At 41.7% G+C, this 22,462-nt stretch overlaps 1 protein-coding gene across 1 annotated transcript in view; it reads right to left on the bottom strand.

The window, feature by feature from the left end:
* Positions 1–22,462, bottom strand: part of GALNTL6 (polypeptide N-acetylgalactosaminyltransferase like 6) — a 1,801,337-nt gene that overhangs the window by 13,074 nt on the left and 1,765,801 nt on the right. The window lies entirely within an intron of this gene.

Below are 22,462 nucleotides of genomic sequence, written 5' to 3'. Positions count from 1 at the left end.
TTTTATAATGTATGTTACTGTGAAGAATGCCAAAAGTGGGGAAAGTTTTTTAGGAGGCTAAAGGGTGCACGAATGGGAAGCACTATTTTTTTTTTTTTTTAAGAAATTGTAATGGCAGTAACATCCCTATGCAGCACTGTTCCCTTGTCTCCAACCTCTTGTAGCATGCCCTTAGTCTCTGACCATCTACTGTAGTATGCCCACAGTTTTTATATACTGTACAATAAATAATATGTGCATCCTCTTGGGTTGACTACAAATGTTCTAGAACACGTCGGTTACAGTATGGAAGAAAGGTAACCTTGGAAGTTGAATTAATTTTGACATGATAGTAGACTTCAAGTACTAAATTAATTTTTTTTTAAATTGTAATGCCATTTTATAAAAAGTGGATATTCCATATCATAAGAAAGTAGATATGTTGCCCATGGAAGATTCCAGCTGTTACTTTATAATTCAGATTAGATAAAGTAGACATCTAGTTGGACAATATGAGCACCCCTTCACTTTCCTATGTCCTAATCTTCAAAATGAACCCAGTTATGTGCAGATTTGGAACATTTCCCCACTTGAAACCTTGAACCTACCAATTCCCATGTAATTCTGCGAGGATGGCTCTCCAATCAGTTTTGTTCTTTGTACTATTTATTGTGTTCATTATATTTATTCTGAGAAAGAGAAGCTGACCTGATCCCTGCACATTATGTACACATAAAAGAGAATACATTTTTTCTTTCTGCAGCCTCCCACAGAATACACCTACTATTCCAGGGAGTGAATTTAATGATGATTGCTTTATGTAATGCGTTATTGTTACATAAAGATACATAGAGGGGTATTTTGCATGATGCAGTTAGTGAATGTCAGTTACTATTATCAGCAACCTAATGAGCATGTAATGTGTTGACTCTCGCTTGCTTATAATCTTTACTCTAACACAGCAAGGAATGTAAGCTTTATTTCTATTCTATTTTCATATAATGATTAGTGATCAGGCAAGTAAACCATCCTAAGTCAAAGCCAAACTGAATGATGTTGGAGACCACTAAAGTGACCTACTACAATATTTTCTGGGGTTACAAGCAGCTACTCAATGTCTCTATCTGCTACAAGCTAGTGGAGCTAATCTACCTAGAAAATATAATTTTGTTGATCATAGAATCTCTAAAAGTGAGCTCTAGAGAGAAGTGAGGCATGGATGTTTCAAAAAGCAGCACAAGGGACAGATGATGCTATTGCACACGGGCTTTCCCGTCTGGTCCACCTGTCAGTTTTTCAAGCAGACCTGATCGGATGATCCATGCAGCCCTATGGAGCAGCGGATGTCAGCGGTGACATCTCTGCTGACACAAGCTGCTATCCAATACGATCCTGTCCATGAAATCCAGACGGATGGAAACCCTATTTTCCATCCATCTGAATGATCAGATCAGATAAGATCGGATGAAAACGGACAGGCAGTCGGTTATCATCCGATTTCCCATAGAGGAGAGCGGGTCTCTGACAGCTCTCTCTCTGCAAAGTAAGCAGAGACTGAGCTGTCATCTGCCTGCTCAGCGGGGATCAGCGGAGTCCACCAGGCGCACCGCCCGTGTGAAAGGGACCTAAGGCACCACAGTGTCCTAAGTATTGAAAGCTGAATTTGCAGCTAGTGTACTGCATGTGCCACCTACAATATTCATCCTTTGCATCTGTGATGTGTTAGAATGAGGAGTTTCTGACGCATCAAGAGAAAGTCCAGCAAACTTTTCCACCTGTGGTCAATGTATATGCAAGCATCCACTTAATCCCCATTAATCAGTTGTAAACCGCGGCTGTTATTAAAAAAAAAAAAAAAAAAAGACACCTGCGAGGGAATGGTGAGTGTGTCTATAGGAATGCTTGACCATTCTTCCAGAAGAGCATTTGTGGATGAGAAGGCCTGGCTCACAGTCTCCGCTCTAATTCATTCCAAAGGTGTTCTATTGGCTTGAGGTCAGGACTCTGTGCAGGCCAGTCAAGTTCCTCCACCCCAAACTCACTCATCCATGTCTTTATGGCCCTTGTTCACTGGTCCAAATCATTTGGTGGAGGGGAGATTTTGGTGTGGGGTTGTTTTTTAGGGGTTGGGTTTGGCCCCTTAGTTCCAGTGAAGGGAACTCTTAAGACGCCAGCATACCAAGACATTTTGGGGAATTTCATGCTCCCAACTTTGTAAAACAGTTTGGTGGATGACCCCTTCCTGTTCCAACATGACTGTGCACCATTTCACAAAGCAAGGTCCATAAAAACATGGATGAGTTTGGGGTGGAGGAACTGGACTGGCCTGCATAGAGTCCTGACCTCAACCTGATAGAACACCTTTGGGAAGAATTAGAGCAGAGACTGCGAGCCAGGCCTTGCCGTCCACATCAGTGCCTAACCTCAAAAATGTTTGAAGAATGGTCAAACTTTCCCATAGACACACTCCTAAACCTTGTGGACAGCTTTCCCAGAAGAGTTAAATCTGTTTTAGCTGCAAAAGGTGGGCCAACTCAATACTGAACCCTAGGGACTAAGACTGGGATGTCAATAAAGCTCATGTGTGTTTTAAAGACAGGGATCCCAATACTTTTGGTAATATAGAGTGTGTATATACACTGCTCAAAAAAATTAAAGGAACACATTTTAATCAGAGTATGGCATCAACTTATTATACTCCTGGGATATTTATCTGGTCAGTTAAGTAGCAGAGGGGGTTGTTAATTAGTTTCAGCTGCATTGGTGTTAATGAAATGAACAACAGGTGCACTAGATGGGCAATGATGAGACAACCCACAAAACAAATGGTTTTACAGCTGAAGGTCACTGCCATTTTTTTCCCTACTCATCTTTTCTAACTGTTTTTCACTAGTTTTGCATTTGGCTAGGGTCAGTGTCACTACTGGTAGCATGAGGCGATAGCTGGACCCTATAGAGGTTGCACAGGCAGTCCCAACTCCTCCAGGATGGCACATCAATACTTGCCATTGCCTGAAGATATGCTGTGTCACCCAGCACAGTCAAAAAAGCATGGAAGAGATTCCAGGAGATGGGCAGTTACTCTAGGAGAGCTGGACGGGGCCGTAGAAGGTCCCTAACCCATCAGCAGAACCGGTATCTGCTCCTTTGTGCATGAAGAAACAGGATAGGCACTGCCAATGCCCTACAAAATGACCTCCAGCAGGCCACTGGTGTAAATGTCTCTGACCAAACAATCAGAAACAGGCTTCATGAACTCTTCTAGTGGGCCCTGTGCTTATTGCCCAGCACTTTAGAGCTCGATTAGCATTTGCCATTGAACACCAGAATTGGCAGGTCAGCTACTAGCACCCTGAGCAGTTCACTGAGAGCAGGTTCACCCTAAGCATATGTGACAAACGTGAAAGGGTTTGGAGAAGCTGTGGAGAATGTTACGCTGCTGGTAACATTGTTCAGCATGACTGATTTGGTGGTGGGTCAGTGATGGCCTGGGGAGGCATAAAAATGGAGGGACGCACAGACCTCTACAGGCTAGACAATGGCACCCTGACTTCTATTAGGGATCCGGATGAAATACTTGGACCCATTGTCAGATCCTATGCTGGTGCAGTGGGTCTCAGTTCCTCCTGGTGCATGACAATTTCCAACTTCATGTGGCAAGAGTATGCAGCCAGTTCCTGGAGAATGAAGTAACTGATACCATCGAATGGCGCCACGCACGCCTGACCTGAATCCAATAGAACACCTCTCAAACATTCTGTTTCGGTCCATCTGACGCCACCAGGTTGCACCTCAGTCTGTTCAGGAGCTCAGTGATGCCCTGGTCCAGATCTGGGAGGAAATACCTGAGGGCACTATCCGTCGTCTTATTAGGAGCATGCCCCTACATTGTCAGGCATGCATACAAGCAGGTAGGGGCCATATAAACTACTGAGTACTATTTTAAATTGCTGCAATGAAATCTCAGCAAAATGGACTAGCCTGCTGCACCATTTTTTCATTTTGGTTTTTGGAGTATCTTTGAGTTCAGCCATCTGTAGGTTGATAATTTTCATTTCCATTAAACGATGTGGCATCCTTTCATTCCTAACACAATACCCAGTCCATATCAGTATAGATATCCAGCATGAGATTTTTCCCTGCTGAGATCTAAAGTGTTTTCAAACTGTTCCTTTAATTTCTTTTGAGCAGTGTGTGTATATATATATATATTCAAAACTAAAAACACATTTTTTACGATTCTGCAATATACAAGGGCTAGAAAGAATTTGTTAAAAAGGTTAATCTGTGTGTGACTGTACAATGTAACAGCTTAGTTTACATTGATGATATTATGTTATGAATGAATATTGAGTGTCAGTGATTATATTATATACCGTTTTAGAATCCAAGTACAATTACTGGTCTCCACTTCCCTTCAGTTAGATGTGATGGGCTGTGGGTTGCATACTAAGCCAAATTTCAGGTAACTGTTCCAGTTCATGTCTTATAAATACATAGTTATGCTTAGTGGTTGTGGTAATCATTTACCTAAAGCGTAACTCCACTTTTGTTGAGAAAAAAACATTCCTCTCTGGGTGATTTATATAAAAGGATTTTAACAAACTTTGTTGCAGATTCCTACCTTTTGTTATTCTGCAGAAATCATTGTTTGTTCCTCTGTGCCTCTTTGCTGAGTGGGTCTAATGGGAGTGGTTTCATAATTATCATCCAGCTGTGCAGCTGCGGAGCACTAATTAGAAAAGCTTCTGGGCCTGCATTCCTTTAGATGTGTTCCTATCGGGAGTATCTCACAAAGAAATGACATTTTTTGGTCCAGGGGATGCCAGAAATCGGACTTGTATCTTAGTGTAGACTTCTGGGAAAATCAGTAAGCCAACTACACAAGCAGGAAATGATGTTTCTGGGGTGTGGTCAGTATACATTCTGTGTACAGAACAGCTCCAGGTAGCCATATTGCATTGCATTTTCAGAAAATTACAATGGCTGCAGATTGAAAAGGAAAGGTCATTTTTAATAACATTCAATTACAATATGATTTGTGTCACAATTGTATACGCTATATTGTATTTTTCTTTGTTATTTTTTCCCCCACAAAAGTGGAGTTACCCTTTAAAGACCAGATATAGATATCTGAACCACAATAGTCCTATTTGGACCCAAATTATTTATAACTCTCTAATATCCTAAGTTTTTAAGGACATATTTATACTCTCTTTACATATCTTAGTGCAATCTTCTGCATTCATTTTTATGACAGTATGCTGCAAAGCTTGTGAGTTATTATACCTTTTATCAATAGGATGGCAACACCTTCTAAAGAGACGGTATGTATAGCTACAATCCTTACAGAAATCTTTGGCTAATTATCACCTGCTGGGAAAACATCCTCAGATATCCTGTCTATATATAACATAAGGGTGCTAAACTGCTATTTGCATCATATGATTAGAGGCAACAGTGATGTTACCAGTTAACCATTGATGCACTGCATTAGGAGGATACAGCATCAGTCTGTCCTGTAAATAATCACATATACTGTAAAATCACACAATGTTTTACTACAGAGACTGCCCGAGTTAAGCTCTTCTTAACCACTTCTGGACCGGAAGGATTTGCCCCCTTAGTGCTGATACGACTGCTTGTGGAAGAGAATTCCACATCCTTTCTGCTCTGACAGTGAAGAACCCCTTACGTATTTTAAGGTTAAACCGTTTTTCCTCTAGTTTTAGTGAGTGGCCACGTGTCTTATTGTATTCCCTTTCTCTGAAAAGTTTGTTCCTTATGCTAGAGTCGCCAGTTCAGTATTTGTACATTGATATCATATCCCCCCTCAATCGTCTCTTCTCCAGAGAGAATAAGTTCAGTGCTTATAGTCTTTCCTCATAGCTGATGTTCTCCATTCCCCTAATTATTTTTGTTGCCCTTCTCTGGACTCTCTCCAGTTCCAGCACATCCTTCCTGAGGACCGGTGCCCAGAACTGGACAGCATACTCCAGATGTGGCCGGACCAGAGTCTTGTAGAGTGGGAGAATAATCTCTTTATTTCTGGAGTGAATCTCCTTTTTTTATACATGCTAGTATTCTGTTGGCTTTGCTTGCAGCGGCTTGGCATTGCATGCCACTGCCAAGCCTGTTGTCTACCAGTACCCCCAGGTCCTTTTCCATCCTAGAATCACCCAGAGGTTCCCCCACCCCCCAGTGAGTAGCTTGCTTTCATGTTTCTGATGCCCAAGTGTATTACTTTACATTTTTCAACATTAAACCTCATCTGCCTTGTAGTTGCCCATACCATTATTATGTTCAGATCAGCTTGTAAGGTTTCCACATCCTGCATAGATATTGGCATGCTTAGTTTAGTATCATCCGCAAATACTGAGATTGTGCTAGATATCACCTCCTCTAGATCATTTATGAATAAATTAAACAGGATTGGCCCCAGGACAGATCCTTGGGGGGCCCACTTTCGACACCCACCCAATCCGAGTACTCCCCATTAATCACCACCCTCTGGACTCTCCCCTGGAGCCAGTTCTCTATCCAGGTACTCACCCTATGGTCCATACCTACCTTCCTTAGTTTGTACAGTAAGCATTTGTGGGGAACGGTGTCAAAGGCCTTTGCAAATTCCAGATACACCACATCCACAGGCTTACCTTTATCTAGGTGGCAGCTCACTTCATCGTAGAAAGTTAATAGATTGGTTTGGCAAGAACAATTTTTCATGATTCCATGCTGATTACTACTAATAATACCGTTTTCATTACTAAAGTCTTGTATGTGGTCCCTTAACATCCCCTGCAAAATCTTGCCAACTACTGATGTTAGGCTAACCGGCCTATAGTTACCCGGGATATATCTCGGCCCTTTTTTAAATATTGGTATCGCGTTGGCTTTTTTCCAATCAGCTGGCACCATACCTGTCAGTAGACTATCCTTAAAGATCAAGAATAATGGTCTGGCAATCACCTGGCTGAGCTCTTTAAGAACCCTCGGGTGCAAGCCATCCGGTTCTGGTGATTTATTTATGTTAAGTTTCTCTAGTTTAGTTCTAAGTCTATCTTCTGTTAGCCATGGGGGTACTTTCTGAGGTGTATTATTTAATTTATCATTACAAGCTGGGTTAGTGTTTCCCCCCGATTCTTTTGTGAAGACTGAAGAGAAGAAATTATTTAACACTTCCGCCTTTTCTCTGTCCTCTGTGGCCATATTTCCTTGGTCGTCTTTTATGGGTCCAATGTATTCTGGCCTCGCTTTAGCTCAGCTCAGTGTCATAGTAATTCTGCAGCAGCAAGCACCTACATTCAATGGTCAGGCTGCCAAGGTCTGGGAAAGCTCCTCCAGATCCCCTTTATCTTCACTACCACCAGCCCTGTCCCTGAGCACACACTACCGCTTCACTCCATTTGCATCTTCATCCTTGTCTTCTGGCCTCAGAGTGAACAGCGTACTCTACTCGGTCACGTGATGGCCGACTCCCTGCCCATCCACCGGAAAAGCAAAGGGCCCAGCCAGGCGATGGGCCTCTCAGGACGCCAGGGCACTATACACGTGTATGGGTTGTACCCCCTGATGGTAACCCTGGCTGGCCTGGAAGGATCCTACCACAGGAGAAGTTGGAAGAAAGCTTCCCTGAGAGGCAGCAGGAGCAAGGAGGACAGTGTGAGTACTACAGCACAGTGCAGGGATCTACAAGGGGAGAGACTGCCACAAGTAGCAGGTCTTTCTTGAAGAAAGCAGTGTGCTTAAGTCTTCATCAACCCTTCCCTGGGAGATCTCCAGTGAATCAGTTGAGTAGACTGATGAAGAGCGTCTGTCATGGGGTAGACTAGTGAAGATGCAGCCAGGTGGGCTGGTGAAAAGGCAGCCAGGTGGGCTAGCATTTCTTGCAGTAGTAGAGCTGGGACCAGTGTCTACAGGGGAGTTGGAGGTACTCCAGGATACAGTTCACAACACATGGGCTATTTTCCGCAGGGACTGAGAGTTCCTAGCCTGTAAGGGGCTGTTGCTAAATCTTACAGACTGTTAGCTTGTATAGAGGAATCAAATGAAGCTATAAAAAAGGAATCAATTGGAGCTATACAAAAGGAATCAATTGGAGCTATACAAAAGGAAACAATTGGAGCTATACAAAAGGAAACAATTGGAGCTATACAAAAGTAATCAACTAGAGCTATTAAAAGGAATCAATTAGAGCTATACAAAAGGAAACAATTGGAGCTGTAAAAAAGGAATCAATTGAAGCTGTACAAAAGAATCAAGCGGAGTTGTGCGGGAGGATCAAGTGGATCTGTAATTAGGGAGGAAGTTGTCCCTAGTTTTGTCATTTTCAAGTTGGACATCCTATAATTCCTATCCCCACCCAAGTTCTTATACCCTTAATAAAACAAAAAAACCAAAAACAAAGCTCAAGGACTTTGCACTGTGTCTGGATGAAAGCTGAAAATGGTATGTACCTGGCTGTGCAGCAGTGGGGAACCCTGTCACTTGCAGCCCCTATGGGGGTAGTGCTACAATTTGTATATTGTGATCATATCCCCTCTTAAGCATCTCTTTTCCAAAGAGAATATATTTAATTTTTGTAGCTGTTCCTCATAACTGAGGTCAGGGGTTGACTGGCAACTTTCAGCCCAGGGGGCAAGTACAAACCATAGGCCCATGGTGCAGCGACTTGGCCCCCTCCCACTCTCTCTCTTTCCGGCCTCCTCCTAACCCCAATTCCAGGTACTCTCTACTCACTGGCTGAATCTGGTTTCCCGACCTTGCCAGCAGGGGCGGTTGGGGGGAGCTGGGACAGCTCGGTAGAGGCTGTCCAGAGGAGGAGAGTCTCCATTGGGGCATGACACCGGCCTCTGCTTAGACACAGCTTACACCATCCATGCTGGGGGGGAGGGCTGCGATCTGTCCTTGTCTTTATCCCACACTCAGTTGGTCAGCGGTGGGGGCTTTTTACTTCTCTTCACCAGGAATCATTTAGGCATGTCTGTGGCAGAAGCAGTGCAGCTTTTTATGGGGCATCAGAGTGACCCGGGGGGCAATTGCCCTCCTGCCCCCTGACCCAGTCCTCCCCTGACTAAGGTCCTCCAGCCCCCTTAGTTTTGTTGCTTTTCACTGAAATTTCTCCAGTTCCAGAACATCCTTACTGAACATTGTTAATCAAAACTGGTCAGCATACTCAAGATTCAGCTAAAGCAGAGTTTTGTAAAGTGGTAGAATTATAGTTTTATCTCTTAAATAAAAACCCCTTTTAATGCATGCTAATAGTCTGCAAGCCCTGCTTGATGCTGCTTGGCATTGGACGCTATTGCTGACTCTGTGATCTACAAGGACCCACAGATCCTTTTCCATCCTCAATTCCCCCAGAGGCTCTCCCCGTAGTGAGTAGCTTGCATTCATATTTTTAGCTCCTAAGTATAATACTTTACATTTTTCTACATTAAACCTCACCTGCCATTTAGCTGCTCACCTCTCTATTTTAACTAGGCCTTCTTATAAAGTTGCTATATCCTGTTGTAAAGTTACTGAACTTTTCTTTCCAACCTCTATATCATTTATGATCATTTTATACATATTTGTAGTATATCAGTTCTGCGGTTGTAACATCAATACAGTATCATTATCACCATCTAAATCAAGCGGACATAGCCATCTCATTCATTGCCCCTTAAAAAATCTATTCTAATGTTATTAAAGTGTTAACCCTAATGCACTGAAGGCCACAATTTATAGTAATATTAGAAAAACTAAAATTGAAATGTCCTGCATAAACAATTCCACTAGATTTTTTTTTGTCTTATTTCACCACAAACATTAAGTGATTAAAAATCAGAACTATGAAAACTAAACTGAATGAACCAAGTAAAAAAACTATGATCTCACCAGGTCAAAGCATGACCTGTATATATCACGGACCATACTGTAAGTTTCATTCTGGTATACACAGTTTTCAGTGAAAACCACAAAGCAAGTAGCAATATACAGTACATCTGCAATGCAGTCTTAAAGCGGAGTTCCACCCAAAAGTGGAACTTCCGCTTTAGGGAGTCCTGACCCCCCGACATGCCACATTTGGCATGTCATTTTTTGGGGGGGGGGGAGCGGGTACCTAGTTATGACAGGTACCCGCTCCCACTTCCGCTCGGAGCGCCGCGGCGCCCTGAGCGGAAGTTCTCCTCTCCCCCTCCCTCCCTGCAATCTTCTGGGACACGTCAGAGGTCCCAGAAGATTGCCGGCCAATCACGGCGCGCAGCGCGACTCGCGCATGCGCAGTGGGTACCCGGCTGTGAAGCCGCAAACTGTAACAGCCGGGTGCCCACAGCAGTGATGCCGGCGCCGAGGGAGAGGATCGAGGCTTCCGGCGGCCGCATCGCTGGACCGTTGGACAGGTGAGTAAATGGCTGGAACTCCGCTTTAAATATAATATCCTCATGCTCCACAACATACATAAGCAGCGGTGCCGTTATAGGTATTGGATATCTACAAGAATTCAGTATACTTTCTATATTTTATCATGGAATGGCTGATTAAAATACTTATTTAGAAAGGAGGGAGGATATTTTCCAGGGGTGAAGAGGGAATTTAAAAAACAAGATAAAAACTGCTTTGGGGGAAATAAATCTTTATCATCCACTCTCTCACTCCTTTGTGTAGGGGATATAACCCAAAGAGACTAAACACAAACAAAAATTCCCCTGAAAGGAATCAAGGAATAACAGCGGTTGATCACTCCCCACATGGATTATGCCTGATAGATTACAAATAAAGGGGCTTTAACCACTTAAGCCCGGAGGATTTGGCTGCTGAAAGACCAGGTGGTATTTTGCGATTCGGCACTGCGTGACTTTAACGGACAATTGCGCGCTCGTGCGACGCTGAACCTAAACAAATTTGATGTCCTTTTTTTCCCACAAACAGAGCTTTCTTTTGGTGGTATTTGATCACCTGTGCGATTTTTTGATCATGCGCTATAAACAAAAAAGTGCGTGAATTTTGCAAAAATAACAATATTTTTCACATTTTTTTTATATGAAATTCCCCCAAAAAAATGTAAAAATCAAAATTTTTTTACATTTTCGGCCAATTTGTTTTATGCTACATATGTTTTGTAAAAAAATCGCAAAAAGCGTATTTTGATTGGTATGCGCAAAAGTTATCGCGTTTACTAACAAAGGGAAAGATTTTTGTCATTTTTGTTGTTTTTTTTTTAATGCATAATGGCTGCGATCTGCGATTTTTTTTGCTGTACTGCGACATTGGGGCGGACAGATCGGACCCTTGACTGACATTTTTGACACTTTTGGGGTTACCAGTGACATTTCTACAGTAATCAGTGCTATATATATGCACTGTTACTGTAAAATTACACTGGCAGTGAAGGGGTTAACTTTATTTGAGAGGGAGGGGTTGTGTGTGTCCCTAGGGGCGTGATTCTAACTGTGATTGGCTGTGGCTTTAGCTGTAGGAACAATGATCAATGGTCCTACATAGTAGAACCGTATGATCATTGTTTCTACACAGGGGAGAATGACAGGTGGCTTGTTTACACTAGCCGCCTGACTTTCTCCCTCTCCCCCACCGATCGCTGAGTGACCGGCGGACATAGGGTCCGCTGGTCACACGCGCGGGGGGGCCCGTGACCGCGCGGGAGCGGGAGTGCGCTCCCCAGAGCCTCACAGGCTAGTGACGTACCGATACGTCACTCTGCCTGTGAGGGGCTGACCGCCGCAGTATATGTACTTGCGGCGGACGGCAAGTGGTTAAGAGGGGAAATTACAAAAGTACCAACATCATTATCTACAGGTTTGACGCATTCTTTGAGGGAGGGGTAATAATGATGTAATTTTATAATTTTTACATAAAATTTACTAATATAGCTGATTTTGATGCATTTGTAATTTCCCCTTCTAAAGTCCCTTTATTTATAATCTATCAGGCATAATTCCAGTGGGGAGTGATCAACTGCTGTAATCCCTTGGTTCCTTTCAAGGGAAATTTTGTTTGTGAAGAGGGAGTTATGTTAAATTAGAACTATAGGCAAAACCTTTTTTTTCATTTTGGACAGATCAAGGGAGGGTTATAACCCCTATTAGATTTGTTTTCACCATCTGGGTTCCATTCCCCTAACTTCATGTCCTATAGCCACACAGGAAGTGCAAGGAAATCCCTGCAAATTTCTTGGGGACTCCCAGATCACCAGAACTAGTGTCCTGTTTGGAAGATTTCCCCTCTATTACCTTTTTTGGGGACAACCTAAAATTTGGAAATTTTCTTTTACTTTCACTTTCAATGATAATAGTAAAAGGGGCAAATAGAAAAGGTAAATGTCCTTAATGGGGGCACAGGGAGAAATAAAAACTGTCAGGTGTTCCAATCCCTCTCCACTCTATCCAAACTTAAAAAACAAAAAAAAAGTTTTGCCTTTAGTTATACTTTAATCATTTTGATAAAGTTTTTTTTTAATTCTTCTAAAGGGGGCTAGTATTTTGCTATGGCTGCCTTCCAAGCAGCTAGCATGGAAGGGGGGAAACTGCCCAAGACCTCCAGTCTCTTGTAGTCCCAGCAGTTGCCATTGATCTGTGTCTTCTGCTTCCGTTGGCTTTACATATAAACTTGAAATGGCATACAATATATCTCTATCAAAATGTAAATGTAAACATTTAGTGGTGTACCTAGCATATGTGGCACTGGAGGGTGTTACGTTTTTTAACAGCTCCCACACAAAAAAGATAGGCAGTATTAACGCGGTGACCCCCAGAGAGTTGGTACTCCCCGCACCTACAGAAGTACACTAGGAATAGACCAATATGGTTTTTTCATGGTCGATACTGATATATTGGTCACAACGCATCGGTATCGGCTGATATGGGCCGATATATAGTATATCCTATGCCAGGGTCCGAGACTAGTCTATTCCTCCTCTAACCATTAGGGGTAAGGGTAAAAGGATGTCACATAGCATAACTCCGTTTACAAATGTTATTGAATATGCCGCTCACATATGTACAAAAGATATAAGCAATTCCACATTAGTCGGGGGGTGGGACAGAGCGGTATTGAGTGGATGCCGAATGGAGCGGTATTACCCGGGTATCACTTATGGCAAGTGGGTGAGAGATACCGAACTGCCAGCAGATCGGCTAATGTGTAATTGCTTATATCTTTAATTTGTACATATGTGAGTGGCATATTCAATAACATTTATTAACGGAATTATGCTATGTGACATCATTTTACTCTTACATGAGCAATATTTGGAATATCGGCCAGTTCCGAGGCCAATATAGATATATTGGCAAAAGTGAATATCGGCCCTCCGATAATCGGCTTTGCCGATAATCAGTCGACCCCTAAAGTACACTACAAGCATTATATGCAGACAAAATGATCTTACTAAAGAAATGAAAGAGGATTATTTGTAATGAAACTAATCTGGAATTTCTTCAGTTGTAAACTTCACAAAGTCACTTTCAGCTTATACAAGTCTCCTATTTTTAGCAGAGAAGTACTCTGTAATGGAAGGGTATAATCAAGGAGCTTTTTGCACGTTCTGTCATACTTGTTTCCTGAAGAAGGTTGTCCTTAAAGACAGATGTGCACTTTATGTGCCATTGATGTTCAGCTAGACATCTATATTTTTCCATTGCCATAACCAATGCAAGTTTTATTTCACTTTGCAATCTATTTTAAATGTTTATTTAAAGCATTTGTTGTGTTTCTAATCACAAATTATGCTGGTAATTGGTAACTGTTGCACAGAATATATGTAAGCACACCAGTGGCATATATAACGTATATTAACGCGTAACAGCGTCTAATTATTATCTAAACTCTGTCTAATTCATTTTCAATGGGAACCATATGCTCTGCTTTCACTCATGAAATTAAGAATAAAGACAACACTGTAGTGTGTGTTTTTGTGTCTGCTACATTCCTGTCTATCTGAATGTGTTGCAAACATGTTTGTCAGCACTTATAAAGCATATGCCTCATGGTTTTTCTATTGACACATGTAGAGATCTGCTGCCCTCTACTGTCAGCTGCTAGTATTGCACTGTAATCTAAAATTCAGTATATCACTTTCTGTCTCTGATGTTGTTGGGAAAAGATCCTGAGAGGAGGAAATGTAGAAAAAGAAAGTCTCAGCTACATGTCCTGCCCATGCTACTAATACTAGATCAGAGGAGATGATTATTGCCAGATAACTAGAACTGCATTCCAGACCGGTTGGGTAACAGCTAGAGTGTCTCCTCATTACTACAGATCTTTTTGTAAGGTCTCTGACACAAAGACAGACAATGCAGCATCTTCAGAGGTTCCTGCAATCTGACTTTGCCACAAAATGTATCTAAGCAAGGGTCTTGAATTAAAATTTACAAAGGTCTGGTTAGTAAAATTTCCTTCTGGCTGAAGTCCAAGTATAATGTTAATGCAATAAAACATCACAGTTCCCTCTTTGTACACCATTATCTTCAGCCTACCTTTCACATAGTAGTCCCTTTCACATCACAGCCCCCCTTCACATGGCAGTGCCCCTTTACATCACAGTCCTCTCTATAGATCAGTGTCCACAGTCCCCCTGTACATCACAATCCACCCTTAAAAGAAGTCCCACAGTGTCCTCAGTTCCCCTTCACATCGCAGTGCCCCATTACATTGAAGTGCCCCATTACATCACAGTGCCCCCTCTTACATCACAGTGCCCCTTTACACATTACAGTGACCCTTCACATATCACAGTTACCCTTTATAACACATCACAGTACTCCCATAACACATCACAGTGCCCCTTTATAAAACATCACAGTACTCCCATAAAAAAATAGTTCCCATTTACAATACATTACAGTGCTCTTTTTTTAACACATCACAGTACTCCCATAACACATCATAGTGCCCGTTTATACATTACAGTACCCCCATAATACATTACAGCATCCCTTAATACAATAAAGTGCCCCTTAATAACACAGCACCCCTTAACAGTGCCGCCTCACAACACAGTGCACCTTAATAACACAATGCCCCTTAATAACACAGTGCCCATTGATAACAAATTACCTCTTCAGAACACAGTGCCCCTTAACAAAACAGTGCCCCTAATATTTACTCTTCACAACACAGTGCCTCTTAACAGTGCCTCTTCAAAACACAGTGCCCTTAACAGTGCCTATTCACAACACAGTACTTTTTAATGCAAATCTCCCCCCCGCACAGTGCTATGGTACCTTTGGCAGGGCAGAGGCACTAATTATCCTGGGGTTTTCTCCTGATTCTCCTGCCCGGCCACCAATGTAATCCTTTCAGTGAGCGGAAGCAGGAGGAGCTGCAGATGTGGATGGAGGATCGGAGCTGCTCAAGTTATTATGTTAACAAGCGGGTGATTATCCGGCTTGTTAATATGAAAAGGCCGGAGTCCCAGCACAGTCTATTCTGATCTCCACTGCAGTGCTCCCCTCATCTCTCAGCTTGGTATGAGCGGAAGGAAGACTGCCTAGTTACCAGGGATCTATTATCAGCTGCATCCTGTTTACCAAGGTGGAACATCTGAGCGTTATTAGTCCGGTCCATGAGAGTGGAGGGCAATAAGTGGGGGTGAGTGGCTTGGCTGAGGGGAGTGGAGCACAGAGGTGGTGGACCTTCTGGGTGTTTCTTCATTCTATAGTCACTGGAATCTCACTGGATCTTAATATATCACTATTCTTTTCAGTTTTTTGTCAGTTCGTATATGAACTGATTCCTTTTGCTTCTGTTGAATTATTCACAGAGAAATTGGACTGTGTATGCACTATAATTGGACATTTGATTGTTTATTTATACACATGTCACTATGTTAGATTAATTAATTATTTATGTGCGTGGCTAATAATTGTAGCCAGGAGCGGACTACCATTATATGACAATGCAGACTTATTCTCTGCTCTCTTCGACTGTCTCTGTGCTCCCCTAGTGTTGGTCTCGGATTTCATGCATCATACTTCTGAGACTGGGAGAAAAGCATTGTGGGAACTGTAGTCTTCTAAAAGGATATTACTGCACTGCTGAACTGTTTAAGAAATACACATCCCAGCAGGCAATTCGCTCCAGGAGAAAATTCTGGGGGATACTAAAACAGGCCCACATTCTCTTGCTTCCTGGGATCAATCATGTGTGCATCAGTCTGCCACATAGAGAGAGAGGCCTACTGCACACCACCCAGCTGTCTGCAGACTCAGCCCAGGTGGGACGGATGACAATTGCTACATCGTGGACATCCCTGCAGCATCGATGTTCGAGTGGAGTCAGCGGGACTCACTGAAACAGCATAGCGCAGCCATCTCAGTGTCTCACAGTGTGGAGAGTTGCCATTGCCTGTTCTTCCAGAACTCATAAGAGGCACAATAGGAGTGGTGCGAGAGCACCTGCTCAGAGTCCAGTAACCAGTTGCTCCTAAACACTGAACACAGACATTCTACACTGGAATCAGTTAGTGGATCATCATTAGTCAGAACCAGCTATACTGTATTGCCTGTTTCACACTGTGCTACACTGGGGAATCATTTGTTGTTTGAGCTCCAACTGCTGGTGAAGATCTTAGCAAGGCCTTGCATACTGAACAATGCTATATCATTGCTCTTAAAAGGGACACATTACTGGTATCTAGATTACCAGTACTATAGGCTGGCCCAGGGATCCCCTTTAAAGTAAAAGCATTTGTCATAACTATTTGTAACTTTCTGAGGGATTTATTCACTTTTTGTAAGATCTTGTGTATAATTGGTGTATTTACTTTTTGTTATAACTGGTTATTCACTGTTCTTTGGTGTTATTTCAGTAACTGGCTGTTTATCCAGGGGCCTAGTTGACTGATACTCTTTTCAAGCCTTCTTCTTGAGTAAAGCAAAGCTAAAGAGTTAAAACCTATCTGTATTGTGTCAGTGTGCCATTTAACGGTATACACAACATGTCTTAACCTAGAGTGTCAGGAGGGCTGGAGGGTTCACAGGGTCAAAGCGGCACAGAAAAACATACAATTACAAGCAACCCTCAAGGGGGAAGTGCTACATAGTCTTGATAGTGTTGTACTTAGTGAAGTAGGTTTTTATCATCCAACAACTCAAGGAAATAACTGCAGAACTGCTGAAGCCTCAGTAAGCAGCATAGAGAGGAGATGGCTAATGGATGTGAGATCTGTAGAAGGGGGTATGCGAGAAATCGCAGGGATTGGGGGATGTTTAGCAAAAGAGTTTCTGAAAGTAAAATTATCCTTTAAAGATGAAAGCATAAAAGAAAACAGGATGTGTAGGCCTATCTCATTATCCTCAATACATATCTTTATTAAATAAAACAGAGGTAGGTATACTCACAAACTAGTGCTTGAATCATAGCTTATCATAAAAATAATCTGCTTAGGTCCATGTAGAAATATTCACATCACATGGTATTGACTTACAGACATATCGGCTAACGTGTTTCAAGATTTCCCTCTTCTTTAGAGCCAACAGAACATGTCTATTTTACATGCTTATATATGATATACTAACTCAACCGTGACCACCCAGGGGGAGTGTCCAGCCCACTGCAGGGGGCGTGGACCGACTCTCCACCATTCACATCAGATCAAAGCACACCTATGTGATCAATAGTGAAAAGGCATATAGTTTATAATAGGGATCATGCTAATACTAGGTGATTAAATATAGACCAGAATTGATACAATCAAAAGACAGTAAAAAATAGCAGTAAAAGTGACAATAAGATACATTTTTAAACCTGCTGGAGCCCACATGCATAGCCTCAATACCGGTTTTGGTAGTGAAGATTTTGATAGAAGGGATGGTCATGTTAGTGATGGTGGTATATGGTTATACTGATGCTGGAGATGCTGAAGACAGTCACAGTGCATGGTATAGCTGGTCTTAATGATTCTTTTTTGGGGGCTCTATTTTGTGGGGGGGGGGGGGGGGCTTTTTTTGTCCAGATCCGTATTTACTGGTTTACTACCAAGGCAACTGAGATTCACATTTCCTTCTCTGGTTTCCTGAAGCGCATGCCCGCACCGCTACCAATAACACAGAACGCAGCAGCACTTCTGCATGACTATCCCTCCTACTATCAATATCTTCACTACCAATCAGTATTGAGGCTATGCATATGGGCTCCAACGTGTTTAAAAATGCATCTTATTGTCACTTTTACTGTTCTTTTTACTGTCTTTTGATTGTATCAATTCTGGTTTGTATTTGATCGCCTAGTAATTAGCATGATCACTATTATATACTATATGCATTTTAACCATAGATCACATTGGTGTGCTTTGATCTGATGTGATTAGTGGAGAGTAGGTCCACACCCACTGCAGTGGGCTGGACACACCCTCTAGGTGGTCAGGATTGCATCAGTACATCATTTATAAGCATGTAACGTAGACATGTTCTGTTGGCTCTGAGGAAGCGGGAAACCTTGAAACGCATTCACCTATGTGTCTGAAAGCTAATCCCATGTGATGTGAATATTTCTACATGGACCTAAGCAGAGGACTTTTATGATAAGCTTTGATTCAAGCACTGGTTTGTAAGTATATTTACTATCATGTATTGAGGACAATACGCTAGGCCTACATGCCCTCTGTTTTCTTTTATGCTTTTATTTGAATATTTTTAGAAAGCGGATCTAAACTGTATCTGAGTACCACAAAATGAAAACACTGTTTAATTCATTTTTAATATTCAAAGCAAACTCGCCCATCCATCCATGTCTCCATGCTTTATTTTGTTGAGAAATCACATTGAAAAACACCCCCTAGCATTTCTGTGCTTGGCCATCATAAATAAGGGCAGATAGTTTATGTAGCATTTACTTCCTGGAATCCATTTGCCCTTATCTCAGGCATGTAGGAAGTAGAGTGTGCTTAGCTGAGAAAACCTTTCCTTAAATACATATATAATGCTGTACTATTTATTTGCTAATTCTAGCACCATAAGGATTAACCACTTTGCCGCTGCCCACTAGAGCTCTACTGCGGCAAAGTGGCTCGATAACGTCTGACGACGTAGACCTACGTTGCCAGACACTCCCCTCTCTCGGCGGATCTCCTAAGTGACAGGCAGGGTCAGATTGCAGGATTCAGCTTAGCTGAACCTGCGATCTGTCCTTGTGTCACATAGTCCCCTCCCCCCACACACGTCAGTAAGCACCAGGCATACATTAACCCCTTGATCATCAATAAAAATTAACCCCTTCCCTGCCAGTGTCATTTTTACAGTAACAGTGCATATTTATAGCACTGATTACTGCAGTAATGTCACTGGTACCCCCAAAAATGTCAAAAATGTCAATCAAGGGTCCAATCTATCCGCCGCAATGTCGCAGTCCCGAAAAAAAAATCGCAGATCGCCGCCATTACTCGTTAAAAAAAAAACCACCAAAAACGACAAAAATCTTTGCCTTAGTTAGTAAACGCAATAACTTTTGCGCAAACCAATCAAAATACGCTTATTGCGATTTTTTTTACCAAAAATATGCAGCAGAAAACAAATTGGCCTAAAATGATAAAACATTTTGATTTTTACATTTTTTGGGGGGGAATTTCATATAAAAAAATTGGGAAAAATATTGTTATTTTTTCAAAATTGTCGCTCTTTTTTTGTTTATAGCGCAAAAAGTAAAAATCGCACAGGTGATCAAATACCACCAAAATAAAGCTCTGTTTGTGGGAAAAAAAGACCTAAATTTCGTTTGGGTATGGCGTTGCATGACCGCGCAATTGTCAGTTAAAGTCGCACAGTGCCGAATCTCAAAAAGTGGCCCAGACATAAGACAGCAAAATCCTCCGGTGGTAAAGTGGTTAAATATAGTTAACGTTGATTGAGAGCGTTTAGTTCTGCTTTACTGTTGATGCTCTGGCTTACATGGTTATGCTGATAAAACTTGCCCCAACAATAACCTTAGTTTGATTTTCATGCTGCCAAGAAGTGTATGAAGATCTGTTTAAATGACCATTTCTTTAAGTATAAAGGCTTATACATTAGTAAATGTTAGGAATGCATAGAACGACAAGCATCTGACAGACTTGCTGTGTGAATAAATATTTAAGGAGCCTATTTATGTGTGGCAAGCAACCTTGAGTACTGAATGACTTCACTAATTACATTTTTAAAGCACATCAGCATATTATTTTGAGCACTAATCATTCTCCGACACAAGTTTTACAGTATCCTTGAGAGCAATTGCAATTTACTTTTTTATGCCTCCTATTTTATTATTTTGTCATGAAGAGCAATGATGAATTCAGAAAGATGATTTTATATGAAGGGTACATAATAGCAGAACATCTTTTCTAACGTGTTTAACATAAAAAAGGCAGTGCAAGATAAAACCAAAATGATGTTACTTATGGTATATCTGTCATTAACTGACATATCCTAATACCCAGGGAACGTAGTCTAGTTCCAAATCTTGAATCATCCATAAAATAAGATAAATAGGAAATTCATTGTCAAGACTTATAATGACCAATGCAGGTAGGTGGAGATAGTGTCTATCCAAAACTTAAATATGCAAGTCGAAAGTTTAGGCACCACTAAAAACTTTGAACCCTATGGCTAAAGTGCATACCATTATCCACATACAGTATACAGTAAAACGTAAGCTCTGAATGCTAGTCAATGGATCTGTCCAGCTTACATTTATTTTAACTGCGCATCTACAGGATTTGGCATTTTTCACAAGGGGTTTGATATTCTTGTTCTAGGTATTGATTTATTGAACTATTGAACCAAGTGAGTCAGTCTGACAGCCAGGCATCTAACAATTTCAGGAGAGGTCAGCAATAGCAGGCAAAATTTTTGTTTTAGTAGAAGGCTCTTCTAAGATTTCACCATGCAACAATAAATATGGGACCAAATCATTTATTATTGGAGCGCATGCTTTCTGATACATATAGGAAAATTAAAGGGGGTTTCTATTATTTGGACTCCAATTGGTGTAATAGTGACATATCCTTTCCTGACACCACTATGCTGGGCCTGAGTGGAGCAGAGACCATCACTGCAGACAATTTTCATCAGATAGCTGAACTGACTTTTGCTTCCACAAATATATTTATTGCTATCAGATGGGTTCAGGCAAACAGTATGATACAGTAAATGTTGGTATTTGTATTAAGCTACATTCACACCAGAAATGAGGGCTGGGTGCGGCCTGTTCACTATAATGACCTGTGTGCTTCTAGCAATTATCACTGTTAGAAATTGCTAGCTGTGCAGAGAGCCTTGAATACTTGTGACCTCCGCTGACCTGTCATTATAGTGAATGGGGCAAGCTGCCACACCTAGCTACTGAGACCAACAGCAGGAATCTCTGATTCTTGACTCTACAATTCATACCGGCCCTAATCGCCAGTATGAATGTACCCTTAAAGTATAACCATAAGCAATCAACTAAGTCACAATACACAGTAGTGGCCATTTAACTTCTGGAGGCAACACATCTACTGTAAAACAAATCTTTCCCACTGCTTCTTTGTATTAGTAACATAAAGGGACCCTTTTATAAGTTGAGGAAAACTAATGGTGACTTGGTGATGCCGTTCCAGGCTTTAAATCCCTTTTTTGTGTGTTTTTTGAGTATTTTAATCACTGGTAGGCCACTTCCTGGTGCATTTTGTCATTAAAAAGACATCTTTGGAGGATGGACTGAGTTTTATTAATGATGAAATGCATCAGGGAGTGACATCACTCACGCCGGATTGCTTACCAGCAGTAGTGTTTGAAGTTGACGGCCTGCTGCTCTTCTTTTGTTATACAAAACAAATGCCTTTTATGTTTTGTATGAATGTAATTGTAGCATATGATGGGTACCCTCCTGGATAAACTTGTCGCTGCCTGACTGTTTGACCATTAAATTTATGGTCCCTGGACATCTGGTAAGAAGCCTGAGTGTGAGGGGGCCCTGCTTGATCACTTTAGTTTCAGTCTGGTTTGAGTTCTATTTTGCACATGGACATTTTTTCACTTTTTACGTACAACTGGATGTTATATTGTTGCACTTTTTGGAGCGCTGCTTTTTTCCCTAATAAAAGAGGGGAAAAAAATGTACATTTCTATTTACGCAATCCTATACCCACAGTTGATCCAGAGGAAGGCAAAAAAACCCCCAAGCAAAGCACGATACAATTTGCTCCAGCAGGGGGAAAAAAATCCTTCCTGATCCTCCAAGAGACAATCAGATATACCCTGGATCAACTTTACCTATAAAAATTAGTATCCATATATATTATGTACATTTTGGAAATAACCAAGGCCCCTTTAAAGCAATCTTCTGAGCTGCACAGAACCACCTCTTGAGGGAGTCTATTCCACAATTCCACAGCTCTTTCCTTGAAGAAGACTTTCCATACGGCCTTTTCCTTCAGTCGTGCAGAGTGCCCCTTTGTCCTCTGTGATGACCTTAAAGTGAATAACTCTACACCAAGTTCACTATATGGACCCCTTATGTATTTAAACTG

This window comes from Pelophylax lessonae (genome assembly GCF_965119305.1).
Source record: "Pelophylax lessonae genome assembly, chromosome: 1".
Lineage (NCBI taxonomy): Eukaryota > Metazoa > Chordata > Amphibia > Anura > Ranidae > Pelophylax > Pelophylax lessonae.
The sequence above is the reverse complement of the archived record's forward strand: the minus strand, read 5'-3'. Positions and strand labels throughout refer to the sequence as shown.